The sequence below is a fragment of the Rhinolophus sinicus genome, linkage group LG04 (assembly GCF_036562045.2).
Source record: "Rhinolophus sinicus isolate RSC01 linkage group LG04, ASM3656204v1, whole genome shotgun sequence".
Lineage (NCBI taxonomy): Eukaryota > Metazoa > Chordata > Mammalia > Chiroptera > Rhinolophidae > Rhinolophus > Rhinolophus sinicus.
This window is the reverse complement of record NC_133754.1, coordinates 95,361,054-95,378,698: the sequence shown is the minus strand read 5'-3', so window position 1 is coordinate 95,378,698 and position 17,645 is coordinate 95,361,054. Positions and strand designations below refer to the sequence as shown.

The 17,645-nt window shown below is 40.4% G+C and overlaps 1 protein-coding gene across 3 annotated transcripts in view; it reads right to left on the bottom strand.

Moving 5' to 3' along the window:
* The window catches only part of STARD13 (StAR related lipid transfer domain containing 13), a 492,881-nt gene that overhangs the window by 194,375 nt on the left and 280,861 nt on the right, over positions 1-17,645 (bottom strand). The window lies entirely within an intron of this gene.

Genomic DNA, 17,645 nt, shown 5'->3' with positions numbered 1-17,645 from the left:
TCCTAATTAATTCTCTGGAGAGCATCTTTAATAATGCAGGTTCCTGAACCCCCATGTGTTCAACCTGACTTTCTAACCAGTGGGTCCCAGAGTATGTATATTGAAAAAGCACCTCAGGTGATTCCTTTGTACGGAAACTTGAGAGTTAATTACATGACTTGGTCTAAATACTTTCACACAGGTTATCTTATTTAGTAATTTAAGAATATATCTCGCCTTAGTTCTAGTATTTAATTAGCACTCAAGTGATGATGTGTATAGTTTAATTTGTATGTTTATTCTCCACCTAAGCAGAAATAGCTGTGCTTCTCTCCCTCCATGGATGCTTCATGGTTTAGCACATGCACCTTAAGGAAAGCCAGCCCGGTCCATGAGATTTTGCTTAATTCCTAAGCTTCTATGAGCTTTAGTTGTATCACATGAAAAATGAGTATAATGCTGTCCTTGCCAGGCCTGTGTTAAGTATTAAATACAATAACTTGTATGCCTGGCACATAGTTAGCCTTTGAAAGTTGTAGTAGCTATTAAATTTTTTGCTTAAAAAGAACAGTGCATCTAAGAAATAATTATATATTTATCCACAAATAGTGCTTCAATCTTACAACGCCACATTAAATATGTGATTATAAAACAATGTTACCCTTTAAAAATACGTGTAAAAGTGACCCATAAATCTTTGCGTGCTTTTTATAATCAACATGTTATCTTTATAATCAACATATTAGTTGTATAATTATAAATAAAATTTTTAAACAGGAGGAAATCTGTCCTTTTAAGTACATATTAGTGTTGCCGATTTTTTTGAACTTTGAGAATGGATTTGCTCTTTGAAATATTCAAGCGTCTCATGGTCAAATCTGATGAAAAGGAGGTGATTGGTGGACCCAAAATTGACATCCAACCAAAAAGGAGTGAGACTCATTTTCTTGTGTGGTTCATAAGCTGGCCATTCCCAAGGAGAGCTTTAAGCATTGCTGGGATAAAGAGGTGGGCTACTAATGACAATGTCATTGAAATGTAAGTATTTCAGTACATTTTTCAAAATCTGTCTTATTTTGGTTTAATCATGTCTAAAATATCACATGTTTATTTTTTAGATACTGTCTCCACAGTCTTTCTTGCATTAATATAATTAGTCTGTAGAACATTTTTTTCCTACTATAAAGATTTCTGTCTATGGCTTGTAGATTAAGGAGTAGGCAGGTAAAATGATGACAGAGGATGTGGAGTGACATAGAGTTGCCTCTAAACGAATACGTACAGAGGTTTGAGGGCTTGTGAGACAGATCAACCTGGTTCTCATCTTTGCTTCTCATATTCTCCTTAGCTTTGTGAACATGGGCAAAGAGTCACGTACATTTTTAGAGTGTAAATGTCTTCATTCTAAAATGAGGATGCTAATAGTAGTGACTCTACACATCATTAGGAAGAAATAAAATAACGCATGTGGCACATGGTAAGGACTCAATCAATGTAGCTCTTGTTGGTTTTGCTTGACTATTTTTGAAAGGTTGACCAAGAAAGGGTAAGAGGAATGGGGTTAAAGGATAGATGGGAGTTTTTCTCTGACCATCTCAACGATCTCTCTAATTTAGCTCTCAATTCCCTTGAGGTCAGAAGTACAGTATTAATATTCCCTACATTCCACATAGGGGACTCGGGTCACAAGGAGATTTCTAGGGGTGCCAGTAAGTTATCAGTGGAGGTAGGAATCCAATTCAGCATTGTTTTCAGTTGGGTTCTCCAACAGTTCACTGCCTTTCATATGCAGATGGTTTCTTATGCAATAATGTAATTCAGTGCTTTTCAGAAAGAATGCCACAGAAGGGCTGCTTCATGTGTGTTGCTTTGTTGTTGCCCTGGTGACATTTGAAGAGCCCTCAGGCAATCAAGGATATCTGAGGATTCCAAAGAGCAACTCCTGGAACAAAAAGGGTGAGCGCTACAATGCAGCTGTTCAGTGGAGATTCTGGAGTGGTGCATGAATTGGGACTTTTCTTCTGAATTCTTTCCCCATGTCTCTAGTCAGTATGTCAGATAAACAAGTCCAGCTTTCCATAAGAGGCTGAGTTTAGGCATAATCACAGAACTCAACTGTTTTTCATGAAATTTGGTAAAACCTTTTTAACCATTTACCTAAAACCATTCTGTATGTATACTAAAATAGGAGAATCATAAGATCTCTTATAAGAATTATTAGAAGTCATTAACATGGGTAGGTTCCTTGAAAGAAATAATTTTATCTCGTTCATTTTTGTGTCCCCAGTACCTGGTACACAATCTTGCATAAAGTAGGTCATCGATAAATGCTTATGAAAGAGTAAATACAGCCTTCCAGCTCCATTTGGGACCTTTTTAAGTAAACATTGCCCCAAAACTCAGAAAAATTGATCAAGACGTTGTATTAGTTTTACTGTGGAAATTACAGATTTCCAGGTCTCTAATATACCACATGTACATTGGACACTCACTTTCACTTTAAACTTGCAAATTCCAAGTTCACTCCAGCACCAATACTTGGAGTGAAGAAGACCCAAGACGCAAGCCTGGAAACTCGGAATTCATAGGAGCTCCTGTAGGCTCTGCTAGTTTAACAAAAGCCATCTTTAAAAGCCACAGAAGACCTCAGGTTCTTTGCAATACCCAGGCAAGAAAAGAGGCTCTAACAGTTATTCCTTCAAGTTGCAGAGCCAGGAAATTTACAAAAGATGGATATAAAAATAAACAGGGGCCGGTGCCCGGATGGCTCAGTTGGTTAGAGCGTGAGTCCTGAACAATCGAAATGGGTTGCCAGTTCGATTCCCACATGTGCCAGGTGAGCCGCACCCTCCACAACTAGATTGAAGAACAATGACTTGACTTGGAGCTGATGGGCCCTGGAGAAACACACTGTTCCCCAATAAAAAAAATTAAAAAAAAAAACAAAAAAAAAACTGAAAAAGAAAATCGATAAAGATGACACAAGATTCAAAAAAGTTGAAAAAAGAAAAAAAGAAAGAAAAAAGGACTTGCAATACTATGCCAAACACTAACAGAGAAAGGAAGATGGATTCATGTAATCCTAAAGTCCCAAAGTTAACAAGGCATTTATAGACTACCTAAGGCAGCACCGGAAGCTGCGGATGAGACCTGCAAGCTCATCATCTCGCCTCTGCCCACCTCTCCAGCCTTTTCTTCACCTGCTGTCCTTGACCTGAGGTCCCAGGCACATAGAATAACTACTCGTGCTGCCTCATGACTTTCTGTTTCTTTGCAAGTGCTTCTTTGCCCCCCTTCTTACAGTGTAATTTCTCTCTTTAAGGCCCAACTCAGAGGTCATTCCTGCAAAGCCAGGCAAAATTCATCCCTCCATCCTCTGCTCTGCCTCTGCATCCTGTGCTTCTTCTATTACTATACTTTCCGTAAGTCCTTGAGGGTAAGGCTTGGTGTCTTTTCATCCTTTTATTCTCAGTGCAGAGCATGGCGTAGTATTTGGACTATCATATTCATTAAATAAGTGGTTTTGAATGGATGAATGAATCTAGCTAATTCTTCCTATTTGCATAAAAAACTGTGGGCCAGAGGTTATTCTCTCCCTCCTTTTAATTAAGCAATTGGCTCTTATTCGACTAACAGCTAAGTATTTTTATTTTTTTTTAAATAACTGAGACATGAGCTAAATTTGATACTTCCGGGAAGCCTCTCGAAAAATATTCTGCTTCTACTCTTGGCCTCTATTGTCTTTTCTTTCCAAATTTACATCATATACCAGATAATTGTTCACAGCAAATCATACCCAAGATCATACTGGGACTCCTTCCCAGGCTACAGAGGACCTGACTATCTGCCAAGCCCTTTTCCTGCCACTCTTGTGCTCAGTCACTGTATGCCAAGCCCCACTAACATCCTTGCCTTTCTCAGACTCATCTGTGGGCTCCTGCCTCAGGACTGACCCAAAGCCTGTTTCCTCTCTGGCCCAGATCCCGGAAGGTCTCTGCTTCAATGCCAGCTCCCCAGAGAGACCTTCTATGACCACTGGATCCAAAACAGCACTCCCTTTCATTTCCCGGTTTCTTCCCATTTCTTATGTTTCTTCATAATGTGTTATTTACAACACTTACATGTTTTATAATCTGTCTCCCCCACTCAAATGGAAGCCCAATGAGGGTATTGATTTTGTCTGTTTTGTTCACCACTCAAACCTCAATAGCCGAGACAGTGTTTGGCATACTAGGTACTTAATACATAGGTGTTGAATAAGCTAAGTAAATGAGACATTGGAGTAAAAAAAAAACAAACTCATTTTTTTTTCTCTCTAGCTCTGTAATTTTTAAAAAAATGATCAAAAGGGAACACTTCTATGTGAAATAGATGAAAAATCAATATTTAAATTACAACTCTGCTTTCTCCATTTTCCGCACCCTAACATGTGATTACAACAGCGTTAGTTTTCTTTAGCTATAAAATGAAAATTTCCAGTTCACCTTGGAAGAGGGATAGAGGATGGGGAAAGATTATCTTGCTCAACACCACAGAGCTGACAACTGCGCCAAACACCTAGGGATGGGATCACAGTAGGGCAGGCAGGGTCTGGGGCCACCAGGGGTGAACTCGACACTGAGGAGGGAGCAATCAGATTCCTTTCATATCCTTTAGTCACTGAGCAGCGACTCATGGGAAAGGCTTTGCTCTGGAAAGTAAGGTACCATTTTTCCTTCAAGCAGTTTGTACCTTAGACTGATTTCAGATATGGGCATTTTGCTTATGAATGGGTGGCCAAGAATGAATTCACCTGTAATCCCAAAAGTCACAGTGTGACGTGGAGTTGGACTCTAATCTCAAATTGATCATTAATGAGATGTGTGACTTGGAATAGGTTAATTGAATTTCTCTGATGTGCAATCAGTTCTTATAAGATGAGTGGCTTGATAATCTGCAAGGCTTCCCTGTGCTCCAACATTTCATGTTTTTAGGAGTTAAAAGAAAGAAGAGGATAGAATGTTGGTTGGCATTTCCTCATAATATTAAAGATCTCAAATAAATAAATATAATATTTCTATCAATACCATTCACCTTTTGAAGCTTGCTAGGAAATGATTCACAAAAGAAGTAAGAAAAGGCATTCGTTTTTTATTTCTTCAAAAGCTAGGTTATTTTACCACATGGATAGTACAGTAGGAGGTAAGGGATATTTTTGTAAATGTAAGATAAAGTTTCTCTATTATAGTACAAAAGACATCTTGCTTGTGAGAAAAGAACCAGACTGAAACTCTCAGCAGAATGAACAGAAAAGCAGGAATCTAAAGGCAGATGGGACTCCGCACTTTACTAGGTGTGCTGGTCTCAGCCAAATTCCTTCACTTACCCCGTCTTTAAAATGGGGATGCTAATCATGACCTCAGTGTCTGGCTGTAATGGTTCCCAGGACGACATGTGGACAAGAACGGACTCAGGGCCTGGCACACATCGCAGGCCCTCATGGTCCTCCCACCCTCTCAGCCCCCAAGGGGCACCACCCACATTGGGAAGCAGGAGGTTGCTGCGAGGGGGGGATGGGAATAACCAGAATGGTGCTGCAACGAAATCATGAAGTGCTTGAGGCAGTCCTTGCAAATGGGAAAGATCTAGGTAGGAGATAAAAGTCTTAGCGCTGGAAGACGTTGCATGGCACAGGCACAGAGCCTGAAATCACCGTGAGAGTTTAGAGCCATTTCCAGTCACTGGTGAGAGGACAGAGCCAGACAGGCCATAAGCAAACAACAAAAATCACTTGGGAGGCTTGTTAAAAAGACTACATACTACAAACTCCCCTACACACACACACACACACACACACACACACACACACACACACACACACACACACACACACACACACACACACACACACACACACTGCCCCCTAGGGATGATTTTCATTCAATGAAAATCATCTGGTGAAGAGTCCAGGAGCCTGTGGACTGAAAAAGCTTTTCCTGTGGTTCTGATGCTCAGTCAGGTTTGGGAGCCATGGGATTAGCTCACAGCAACTGGCTGCCATACAGCGCAGCGCTCACACTGGGCAGCGGGAAAGGGAGCAGCAGAGCAAGCACTGTGGTAGGAGTCAGGATTCAATGCCGTCAGCCCTCACCGGACTGGGGACCATGGGGAGTCACATCATCTCTCTTACCCTCATTCGTCTCATTAATGGAGTAGAGGTCAGATCACCTCCTCTGCCTACCTCAAAGGACTTTTGTAAGAACCTATTGATTTTAAGCCACTGTTAAATTACCTTAATGGAAAAACACTTCACTGTAAAGTGTCACACAAATAATTCAGGATCATCATTAGTCATCGTCATTATTATCACGGGGACCCTGGGATGACAGAATGCCATGGTCAGCGCCCATCCATTATACCCTGTGGTAAGCTTCAGGCAACCTTGGAGGCAGGACTCTGAAATGGGTTCCACATTGTCACGACGACACCACAGATACCCCTTCCTAAATGCTAGACTGGGATTATAGTGGCTCCGGAGTCACCAGGCTTTCCCATCTCTTACAAGTCACACAAATTGTGCCACTCTCATAAATCGACACAGCTACAGGTGACTCAACAAGTCACTTGAGCTCTCCTAGCCTTGGTTTCCTCAGATATAAAGTGGGGATGAAATTGTGTAGGCTGCGTCCAGCAGCCAACAGCCAAGGGGGGTCAGGGAGGTGGAAATTCAGCCCAGGATCTGCTCACCCAGCTGCACGCCCATGGGGCTGCATTTTCTTAGGGGAGGATGCATTTCCTAATTGTTTTCTAATTAATGAGCCCAGAGAGGAAGGCTTTTCCTAAATCTGCAAGCTGCTGTATCTGCTAACGGTGACCCTGGTAGTACCCACCCTAAAGCTTGGGCATCTAATGAGAAAGTGCATTAAGTCCTTAGCACAATGCCTGGCATGCAGCAGGGTCCAATGCAGGGTAGCTATCAATATTATAATTATTATGAATTCATTCACTCAACAAGCATTCATTGTGCACCTTCTGTACCTCAGCTACTACGCTAGGGCAACTGGACTGTCCGCAGCGATCAGATGTTATCCTCTGCCTGCAGGAGATTATGCCTGGGGTCAAACACATATGAGGAAATTACATTTGAGTATTGATACAGGAGACCAAGTCCAGAGTGATACCTAGAGTTTCAATTTCTGAATTCCGATGACTGTGCTTTAAGGTTTAATTTACTCCGACAGATTTCTTATCTAGAAAGTAAAACTTGTTGGGGTTCTCTGATAAAGCTGTTTATATATCTCACACTTCTTGTGTGTTCAGAGCTGGGCACACAGAATGGGTTTACCAAGCCACTGTCATTTGCTTCTCTTTGTGGACCACCATCTGTGCCCACCGTGGTGCCAGGGCAATGCTGTCAGACAGGTCTACTTTCTTACAGCGTGGCCTAGAATTGGCTGATGAAGGGCAGAATCTCCTACTTATTTGTGTTACTGTTTAGAACTACGCAAATACATCCTTGTTTGAAGTAGCTTAAGAACAAATGAAAATGCACACGTTCTTTTTATTCAATTGCCCAGAAATGCTTTGCATTGAATAATGAACTTAACTTTCAAACAAAGGAAAATATCTCTCTCTCTTTTTTTTCACATTATTAAGTGGGGAGGTCTACGTATAGCTTTTGTTAGCAAAGGGGATTTAACCTGTGCAACCTTCTGAGACTAGATGCTGGTCAGCTTTAGTGTCCTTCACGGAGACAGATGGACATAATGACAAAATAAAATGTTGGCAGGTATGTGCTGGAAATCCCTGGTGATAAATGACAGGCTTTATTACTTACTATCTCTCCTAATTTCCTTTTCCGAGTAAGTAGCTCTAGGTGAAATCTACACAGGAAATAGTCTTAATGACTTCAATAGCAATGGTTTAATGAATTAATCTATTATGGGTATTGCAAATAAAGTTTTAAATAAGAAACAGCTTAATTAAGTTCTCAAAACAAACCTTGGATCTGCAAATGTAGCATACCAAGAGTTGTAATTCGTCCCAGTGTCCTATGTCCTATTTTACCTAAGCACGGTAATACTTAAACAAACAAACAACAACAAAAAACACACACTAAATATTTGCTTCAATATATGTAATGACTAAAATATAATCATTACAACTATAAACAACAGGGGTAGTGTTATTGCTTTATTTCATAAAGATGCGGTCAGACTTGATAAACAATAAAATAAAGCAAACACACTTTCTCTCTTAGCAGATCACCTTCCCCAAGAGCAAGGGGCACAGTGCTTCAAGGTCCCTTGCAGATCGAGTGTCCTATGATTCTGCATGTTCCTTATCTTACTTAAATAACACCGAGTCACCAGTGAAGGTGAACTCATAAATCAAGGCAGGATTCTACAAGAAGCTGGTTTTCCCTCAATGAAGGGCCAGCTTCATCATTCGCCAGGCCCAGGACAATAAAAATGTGGGTCCTCCATTCAACGATTATTAATAATTTGAAGATGGCAACAACAGAGCATTAAACCAAAGGAGGTACCCTTCTGAGCATGGGGCCCTGCCTGAGTGTGATGCAGGGACCGTTGAGATCCTACAGGTGTTTGCAGGCCCTGGACCCCTAGCTTGTCCCCCTCCTTGTTCCTTCTCCAGTTCCTGCAAATGTAGTTCCAATACCAGAAAGCTGCAGTTATATGTTGCTGCTGTTAATGAAAGCTAGGTAACCAAAGCTGCCTGGGGAATGACACTGGCAAGCATCCTGGGGTATGCTTCTGGGCTTCTGCCCTCTCTCCATCAGAACATCCTATAAAACCCACACAGAAAGGGAACTAAAAAACTTAGGGCATTTAGTCTCCTTGAGATGCATGGTCTGGTTTTACAGAGTCATTGATCTTTAAGCTAAATGGGACCTTAGAGATTATCTAGTTCAACTTCTCACACTTGAATTAGGTCTCCATCAAACTCCATTGAGGCCGAGGACTCGGGAATGAATTCTCGGTTGTATAGCTCTAAGCTGATGGTGATTTTGATGAACAAACCATAACTGATCACCTTCCAGAAAGACAAGGTTGTAGTACAAAGAGTGATTCATGCTATAACACTAATGGATTTACACAAGACACTGCCAACCATGCTACCAACGTATGTAGTATTTGAATTTTAAATTGCAGCCAGAACAAAGAGAGGGAGGCTACTGTCTTGGCACTTGGAAATCCATGAACATGGGCTCTAGATGGATTCATAAGACACGGAAACATGGTAGATGAATCCAGGTTTGAAGGGGGTGGGTGGTTTAGGGCTGGAGCTGAAAGCATCGCTTTATCAGGAAATACGTTTCTGCTGTTCTATTCTCCATTTACATGTAAGTATGTGCTTGTGTGTGTGTGTGTGTGTGTGTGTGTGTGTGTGCATACATACGTACATGTGATACACGTATGTATTTAAAATAAACTCTCATCCAGCTTTTATTAGGGGACAGACATTATATCAAATGCTTGAAAAATATTAACTCATTTCATCCTCTTAACAACCCTATAAGGTAAGTACTACACTTCTCCTCCTTTTTAAAGATGAGGAAACTGAGGACCGTGGATTTTAGTTATCTTGCCCAAGGCCCTACCGCTGCAGTGATGGAGGCTGGATGCACATCATGGAGTCTTGGCTCAGGAACTGCTCTTAACCACTAGGTTACCGAGTCTGGAATCTCCCATCACGCCCAAACACCACTAACCCCACCCGACTCTACATGGTTGTATGAACCAAAAGTTAAATGATATGCATTTACTACATTGGGTCATCTGTGCTGCTAGCACTGTAGTCATAGCTGTGGCAAATATTTATATCAATGTTACAACTGAACCGATGCTAGTTGTACAGATATTAATCACCATTACACAGTTGTGATTTTATACACAGATGCTATCTCAAATAGTTTCAATCCCTTTTCCACCATTATAGTGCTACTCTAAAGGGCTAAGAGTATACTTTTTCTTTTGTCATTTTTGCTTTGATTTAGATTTAAGAGGTAGAATCAAACACTCAGCACAAAGCTTCTCTTCTTTTTTTCCAGAAAGAATCAAACAACCAATACGTAGTTGATATATTCACAGGATGTACAGTACAGACAGCACAGGGAATATAGTCAATGGAATTGTAACAGCTATACACGATGTCGGAGGGGTAGTAGATTAGGGGGGAGGTGGTATAAATGTCTAATCATTATGATGTTTTTGTACACCTGAAATTAATATAAAAAAATTAACTTAAATTTAAAAAGACAGTAGTTGAAATACGTTAAGAGCTTTTTTTCGGCTTCTTTTCACTCTAACAATTGCCCCTCTTTTATGTCTGTTGCGTATGAAGTCTTTTCTTGGGACTGAAATGAAAATGTAATTTATTTTCAAGACCATGGGCACAAATCCCCGTGGCTAGGAAAGGTGAAACCCATCATAGTTTTTGGAGAGTTCTGTGATGACTACAACTGTGTCACCCGAGAGAGGAAAGCGCTACCTGGCCATCTCTGTGACGTCAGGTGACAACGCTTGCCTTTTCACGCAGCAGGTTAATATAACTTATACTGTTACACTCCCAAGATATTCAAATATTTGTACTTTTAGGACATTATTATAATGATAAATACTAAATTTCGCTAGAAAATGCTTTAAGGAACCTGGGAATATTTCCACTTTATCCAGTTGGAGAGAGGATAAAAGCGTATGATAAGATTTTTCAAACTTAATATCATTGCTGGGAAATATATTAATTTTCATGGGGTTGCAGAAGGATTATCTCTATTGTTCATTTAATTTCCTACACAGGAAGGAGAAAGAGTAGTCAACAAACACAGTATGCCATGATGAAATATAGATAAAATGTTCTCTAGGACACCAAATAACAGAACCATAGGATTCTGAAATTTTTATTTCAGATAAAAATGTTATGAAGGAAATATTCTGCCTGAGAATGTCACATGGCTTGACACAGCAGATATACAAATACAATATTGTGTAGTCATGGAACATTCTATAGTGTCCTTTTGCAATTTCTGGAAGCTTGCTCTATTTCTGGTTAAATAGATAAGTTAAGTGATTTGAGCAGCCTAATAAAATTTGTGTGCTTTGCCAGGATAAAACCACAGTACTGAATTAATATCCTGCACTACAATCCCAACCTGCTTTGACAAGGATGCTGCTATTTCATGGCTCAATAAATACTTATTGACTAACTACAAACATGACAAAAATGTTTGTCCTTCAACTCGACTGTTTTAGAACTAAACATTCAAAGGTTCTGAAAAAAAGCCCAGGAATGTTGTAACAGTTTCAAAACACTGTTGTTTTCATTTTGCAATATCACTAAACTTGCAAAAGGACAGAATAGAAATATACTATTGCATGAAACTCCAGAAAACTACAAGGTCTTCAAGCAATTTTTTTCTTTATAAGTTGTTTTGTTCAACATAAGATTTAAAAAGCACAAAGGAAGAGTATATATTAGGTTGGTGCAAAAGTAACTGTGGTTTTTGCAATTATTTTTAAGCTTTTAAACCTCAATTACTTTTGCACCAATCTAATATTAATTTCATAGACATGTTTTCCATGTCTAAATGATCAAATTGGTGACTTCCAAAAATTGTATCAAATGGTCTTCTCAAGGAATTCCAGCAAACTAATGGGGCTTGTGTCTCTTATTCAGAGTAACCACCAGCAAGTAATGTGAACATGGTCCTTTCTCTGCTCTAGTTCCATGAGGAAATTGTGTTACTGACAAGGGTTAGCTAATAGCATATTGTAGATAAATTAGGCCAAGCTTAAGTTACTTTCCTTACAAACACAAACATTTAAGATGTTTTAATCTATTTTTCTCTGAGAAATCTCCCTTCAATCATCTTTACTGTGAACAAACCGTAATGGATAAAGGTCAGTAAATATATGCAATCCTGGAAAATTCAATATATAGAAGCTTTCTTACAAGTTAAGCTTTGTTTGATTAGACTACTCCTGGATATAGTGGCACTGGAGAAGTCACCTTCCTAATATAAAGCTCTTACCCCATTATATGTGGGACCAACAAGTTATTGTAACCATAGAAGTATTCCTGCTAAGACCGTTTTTATTTAATTAACTACATTGTAATTTTTTTACATATGGGGGCAACCTTGGGAAATATTTCCTTCAAATGATTTTTTTTATTTTTAGTTTGCAATATTTCTAAATTAAAAGGCATATTTTATTAGTGAGATGTGTTTTTTATGAGTTTTTAATTCATCAACAGTTCTAGGACCAAATAAATAAATGTGTCACCAAAGATTATTTGATATAGCACTACTATTGTTCTGCTGTAAGAATGCTGAATTTCAGACAGTGTTGTTATTTTTCTAATTCCCCAGAAATTTAGCACATGTACAGTATATATAGTTCACACTCAACTATTGTGCTGTAAATAAAGGATGCCCTTGGACTTGGTCCTTGGGGTCTTCCTCTTATCTATGCTCTCCTCTTATGTAACCCCATCCGGTCCTAAAGTTTACTCTATAGTGGTCATATGTTAACTCCCAGACTTACTTCTCTGGCTTTAATCTTTCTCTCAAACCCATACTTGTAAATACAACTCTTTGACTTTCATTTTTAGATGTCTAATAGGCATCTTTGGCCCAATTTGCCCAAAGGAAAACTCACTCTTCCACTTTATGAAAAAAAAAAAGTGTTCCTTTTGCAACTGCAGCGTGCAAATCTGCGAGTTTCCCCCCATCTCAGCTCATAGCACTACAAACCTAGGAGTCTTCGATCCCTCTCCCTCATTTCCAACAACCAATCTGTCAGCATTGTTGTCTCCACTTCCAAGACATTTCCAAATCTGTCCCCTTCTCTCCATTTTCATCACTATCCGTTCATCACAATCCGTTCCACTGTTTCTCTCTCACCTGGACCACTCCAGTAGTAATTCATTCAGGTCTTGTCGCTCCTCTGCTTAAAATCCTTTGCTTCTTATCACATGTAGAATCAAATCCAAACTTCTTGCCCTGGCAACAAGGCCCAACCTGATCTTATAACCTGACCTTAACCCTGCTTCTGACATCTCCTATCACCTACTCATACCATCTTTTTTCATTATTCTCTAGGCACACTCGCCTTTTTTTCTTTCTTTCCCTGTAAAATGACAAGCTCATTCCGACCTCTCTTAAGCAAAACTTTTCTTAGAGCCATAAAATACGACCTTGTACTAGACACAAACTTCTGCGAGTTATCATATGGCAGTTAATGTAAGTCAGTGATTCTCACCCTGGACAGTCCTTGGAACCATCCTTGGAGCTTTAAAAAAACTGATCCCCAGGCCCCATCTGAACTTAATCAGAATCTCTGAGAGGCAGGCAAGGCGTTCACGTTTCTGAAAGGCTTCAGATGATTTTACAAACAACTAAGGTTGAGAACCTGGTATAAGCCATGTGCTCTCTTTCTCTGATTTAACTGTATACTTACTTGACTTGGATTTTTGTTGTTGTTGTTAATATAAATCAAATCTAAATGTACTCCCTTTTCAAGAGATGTTAAAAAAAAACCAAAAAAAACCTGACAGAGTAGGATGACCTGGTCTTTACAGTAAAGTGATAATAAAAGGAAGGGCACTGATATAATAAAACACATAAAAAGGATCAGCCAGTATCATCCTGTACTTTTTGATATCATGGAACACACATTTAGATTTTAATATGGAACTTTTTTATGGCCTGTGTTCTATTCTTGATCCCGCTCTGCATTCAAGTCCCAATCTCATGTTTACATCACATCACAGGATGCTGCTGTTGACTTTGAGAATGAATAAACCTGTTTTAACATGACAAGACCTCACGGAAATTAGGTGGAATTAGCGTTTCTAATGAAACTCAAACTTTTCAGTGTTTTAAGTTAGTTTACTCTTGGCAGCAATATAACTTCCTGTGTCTAAGAGAAATTATTTAAAATGAGACCATAAAAGAGATCAAAAGACTTGGACATCAGTTAGTTCACAAGCTACCTAAATATTGTGACAGGAGTAAAAAGGAATCAAACATATGGATTACATTTCCATTAAAATAGAGTAGGGTTTTAAAATAAAGGAGCAGAAAGCTTTAGAAAACTCATTTGGATTTTTTCAGACCTTAACATTTGAAAAATGGTTCAGACAGCTTACAAACACCAAAAGCTAAAGAGTATGCTTCTTCCTAGACAATTTAATAATGCCATAAAAGCTAAGAATTGTCACCAGTGATGACCGATTAGGGACCTGGGGAGTCCAAAAAGACCGGTCACTCACCCTTCTTGAAGAAACACTATTTAGGCTTGACAACAGATCTCCTTCTTGCAGCCCTTGGCTTCTCGCAGCAATGGCAGTGGGCAGGGCTCACCACACAAGGGCCCCGACAAGCTAGATGGATGGCTGCCTGTTTGTTTCAAATCTCTAGAAGCCTGTTCACTACCCAGCCCAATAGGATGACTAGGGGATGAGCTATTTTAGGTGCCAGCATTATTTTTGTCACTCCAGGAGGAAAGAAAGAGCTGTTAAGTCAGTTAAATTTGTTCTTCATTTGTAAACTGACTGCAGGTGACAGAGCATTAGAGAAAGGAGTTGAGGTCCCTATGTCCCCATAAGGCCTATGAAGGCAGCAGTGTGGTGTAACAGTAAATGGGCACAGATGGCCTTTGACTTTTGACCACCTGAATTAGAACCCTGCCTTGAACCCTAACTCTGTCATCTTGGGTATAAACAACAATTACCACCATTATTACAATAATCAACATTGAGATAACAGGTGAGAAAAACTCTTGCTGACCCTAATGAGGATAAGAGTCTTGGGAAATTAAGAAGGTATGCTTTGGGAAAAAAATGCCATAATCTGATGGAAATATGGCAGCTACTACAGAACCAGAAAGCCCAAGAGCTCCCCATATAAGTTCTTCTTTAACAATAACCCCTTTTGATTATTTTGTAATGAAATGCACAAATCCGAGCATCATTCAGATCTTATTCTTCCATTGGTTTCATTATTTGTGTCGCTGTGACATGTGTTAAGAAATGCTTTTTTCCAGTTATATATAATCCCCTCCTTCCTCAAAATGGTCACACTGTACAGACATCCACAGGCTTCCATATGTTTACACAGTCCTACTTGTCTTTCTGTTTCATCGACAGGACAGCCTTCAATGAAGAGAAGTAAGAATGAGTCAGAAGTTTGCTACAGAGCACTTTGAACACTGTTCTACTGAGTAAGGGTAAATAAGAAGACAATTTTAGGGAAATTAAAGAACTCCTAGCACAAAACCTTAATGTGATAGGAAAAAAAAATGTTTTTAAGTCGATAACCTCATATCATCTCTTGGCAGGACAGAGCTCTCTGGGGGTATATTCATACGGTTGGTTATTCCGATATTTTGAACCGAACCATATAAAGAACGCCTCTACAAATAGAGAACACTTTCACCTGGAATTGATGCCAGCATTAATAACTTAAGTATTTCAATGTCTCATGGCCAAAGTTCCATATTTTAGCTACCTTAGCAAGAAAACCCAAGAAAATCAATTTGCATCTAAAAGCTCCTTCACTGAGTTGGCTTGGTTTTGTGGCAAGCATCCCAGCTCACTTAGAGAAGCAGAAGTTGAAGCCTGCTTCACACAGGATTGTTTGGTCCCAGTTGAATAACCTGCTGGCATCTGCTGTAAGCAGAGTGGTAAGCAGATTATGGGTGAGCAGATATTAATATTCTGATTAAACATTTCAAAACCTCATACTGCTATTTAAAAAAAAATATTTGCACCACTCTGGGAGAACTCTAATACTTACCATTCTGAAGCCACTTTTAGTCTTAATTTCTATATATTCATGATCTTAAAATCTCTACCTATGATATATGTCCCAGAATCAAAACTTTTTTCTCTCCACTGTCTTAATGAAACAGCAATGTCTACAATTCATATGAATAAATGGCTTTCCTGGACGATCGGAATGGTTTTAAGTCTTTACATTACACTCTCTTCCTTCCCAGATCTCCTTTTGAAAAAGACAGAGCTGCGGTCATCTTTGGCCTCAGCTTCTAAAAAAACCCAGCACAGCCTTGGCAGCCCTCCTGGAAAGACTTCTTGTTTCCTGAAGATCCATTGATTTAACAAACCTAACAAACTTAAATAACAGAAGCTATGAAAGAGACATTTGCAGTGAGCATTCTGAAGTTATGAGGCAACAAAACTTTACTAGACCACAACAATTTCTCTAACACCATGTATTATGTAGATGATATAATTTAGCACACTATCAGGGAAGTTACTAATTGTTATTAATTGAGGTCTGCAATGCACATACAGGTCTTTATAAATTAACAGTCAGAGCTATGGGGTCCACCACAATTTATTTCTGGATCCAGATTGAAAATCTGTTTATTTTTGGGTGCTTATTAAATGGGGCCACTGTGGTGGAGATGAACATTGTATGCTGACTACGTTACCTGTTGGGATCATCTGTAATCTCTACTTCTAATTTGACAAGTTAGGTTGATAAGGACCTAACGCTCAAGGAGATACAGGCTCTGGGTATCTACTTCAGGATGCTGTCAGGGTGATGTGGAGCTGCGGCTACATGGGTATAAGTGCAGAACACCTAGCAAACCACTTCCACAGTTCTACAGTAAGGAAAAAGGGGAGCAGCCCAGAGAGTTAAATCTCCCCCTCACCCCTGGCATCCCCTCCCTGTGTCCAGGCTTCACACTTTCTTACCTAGAACTCTCTTCCACCCCTGTGGTCACTGGCCAACTCAGGAGATACTGTTAGAGAGACAGGAGGCAAAAAAATCCAGAGACTCCACTGGTGGTCAGCTCAGGAGCCCTTCCATCCACACCTCCCCCAATTCCTGCAACATCTTCCAGCAGCTAGCACTTGGAAAAAGTGGTCCTAACTCCTACACTGCCCTCGAACTCTTTTGTGGCATAGGGCCACTTTTCCTTATTGGGGCAGCTGTGATGAGCTAACCAGCCTGCAAGCTCGCAGGTAGGTCTCTGAGGAGACTCAGACCACTCACTGCAGCTGTGGCCCTACAAGGAGACAGTTCTATGAAGCATTCACAGAGGGAAGGCCCCAGTGTGTAGGCTGGAGAGGTAGGTGCTCAGGAAGGGGCTGGCCTTCTGACCTAAGCAAGGAGTCTTAAGGACCCCTTGGCTCCCAACAATCACCTCTTCTCCTCCTCTGATTCATGCACAATGGATTCCAAAAGGGAGGCACTCCTTTGTAACCCAAAGTGAGGAGAGCCTGATTCATAGCAGGACAGGGGTGTGGGCAGCTATCTACTTGCACCAACAACTGTCCACCTGTCATCCCGCAAATCCTACCCCCAAACATCTGGTCTCCCAGAGTTTGGCATATACTCCCTAGCCTTCTCTTGACTCCCCCTCCTACACATGCAGTGGACGTGTCCCGCGTGGAAAAGGCGAAGTTGGGAGAGGGGCCGCTTTTGTGGAGGGCCACTTGGGCTGGGCACTCATTCATTCAACGGGTTCGGGTGGACGGCGGCGGAACAGAGGCCAGCACAAGGCGAAGCGGCCCGCGAAGGAAGACTCGCCAAGGCACCCTGCCCCGGCTCCAGGCCCGCGTGCAGCGCCCGGCCCGCTGTCAGCGCGCGCGCAGGGCAGAGCCCACACCCACTGGGGCGCACAGGGTGTGCG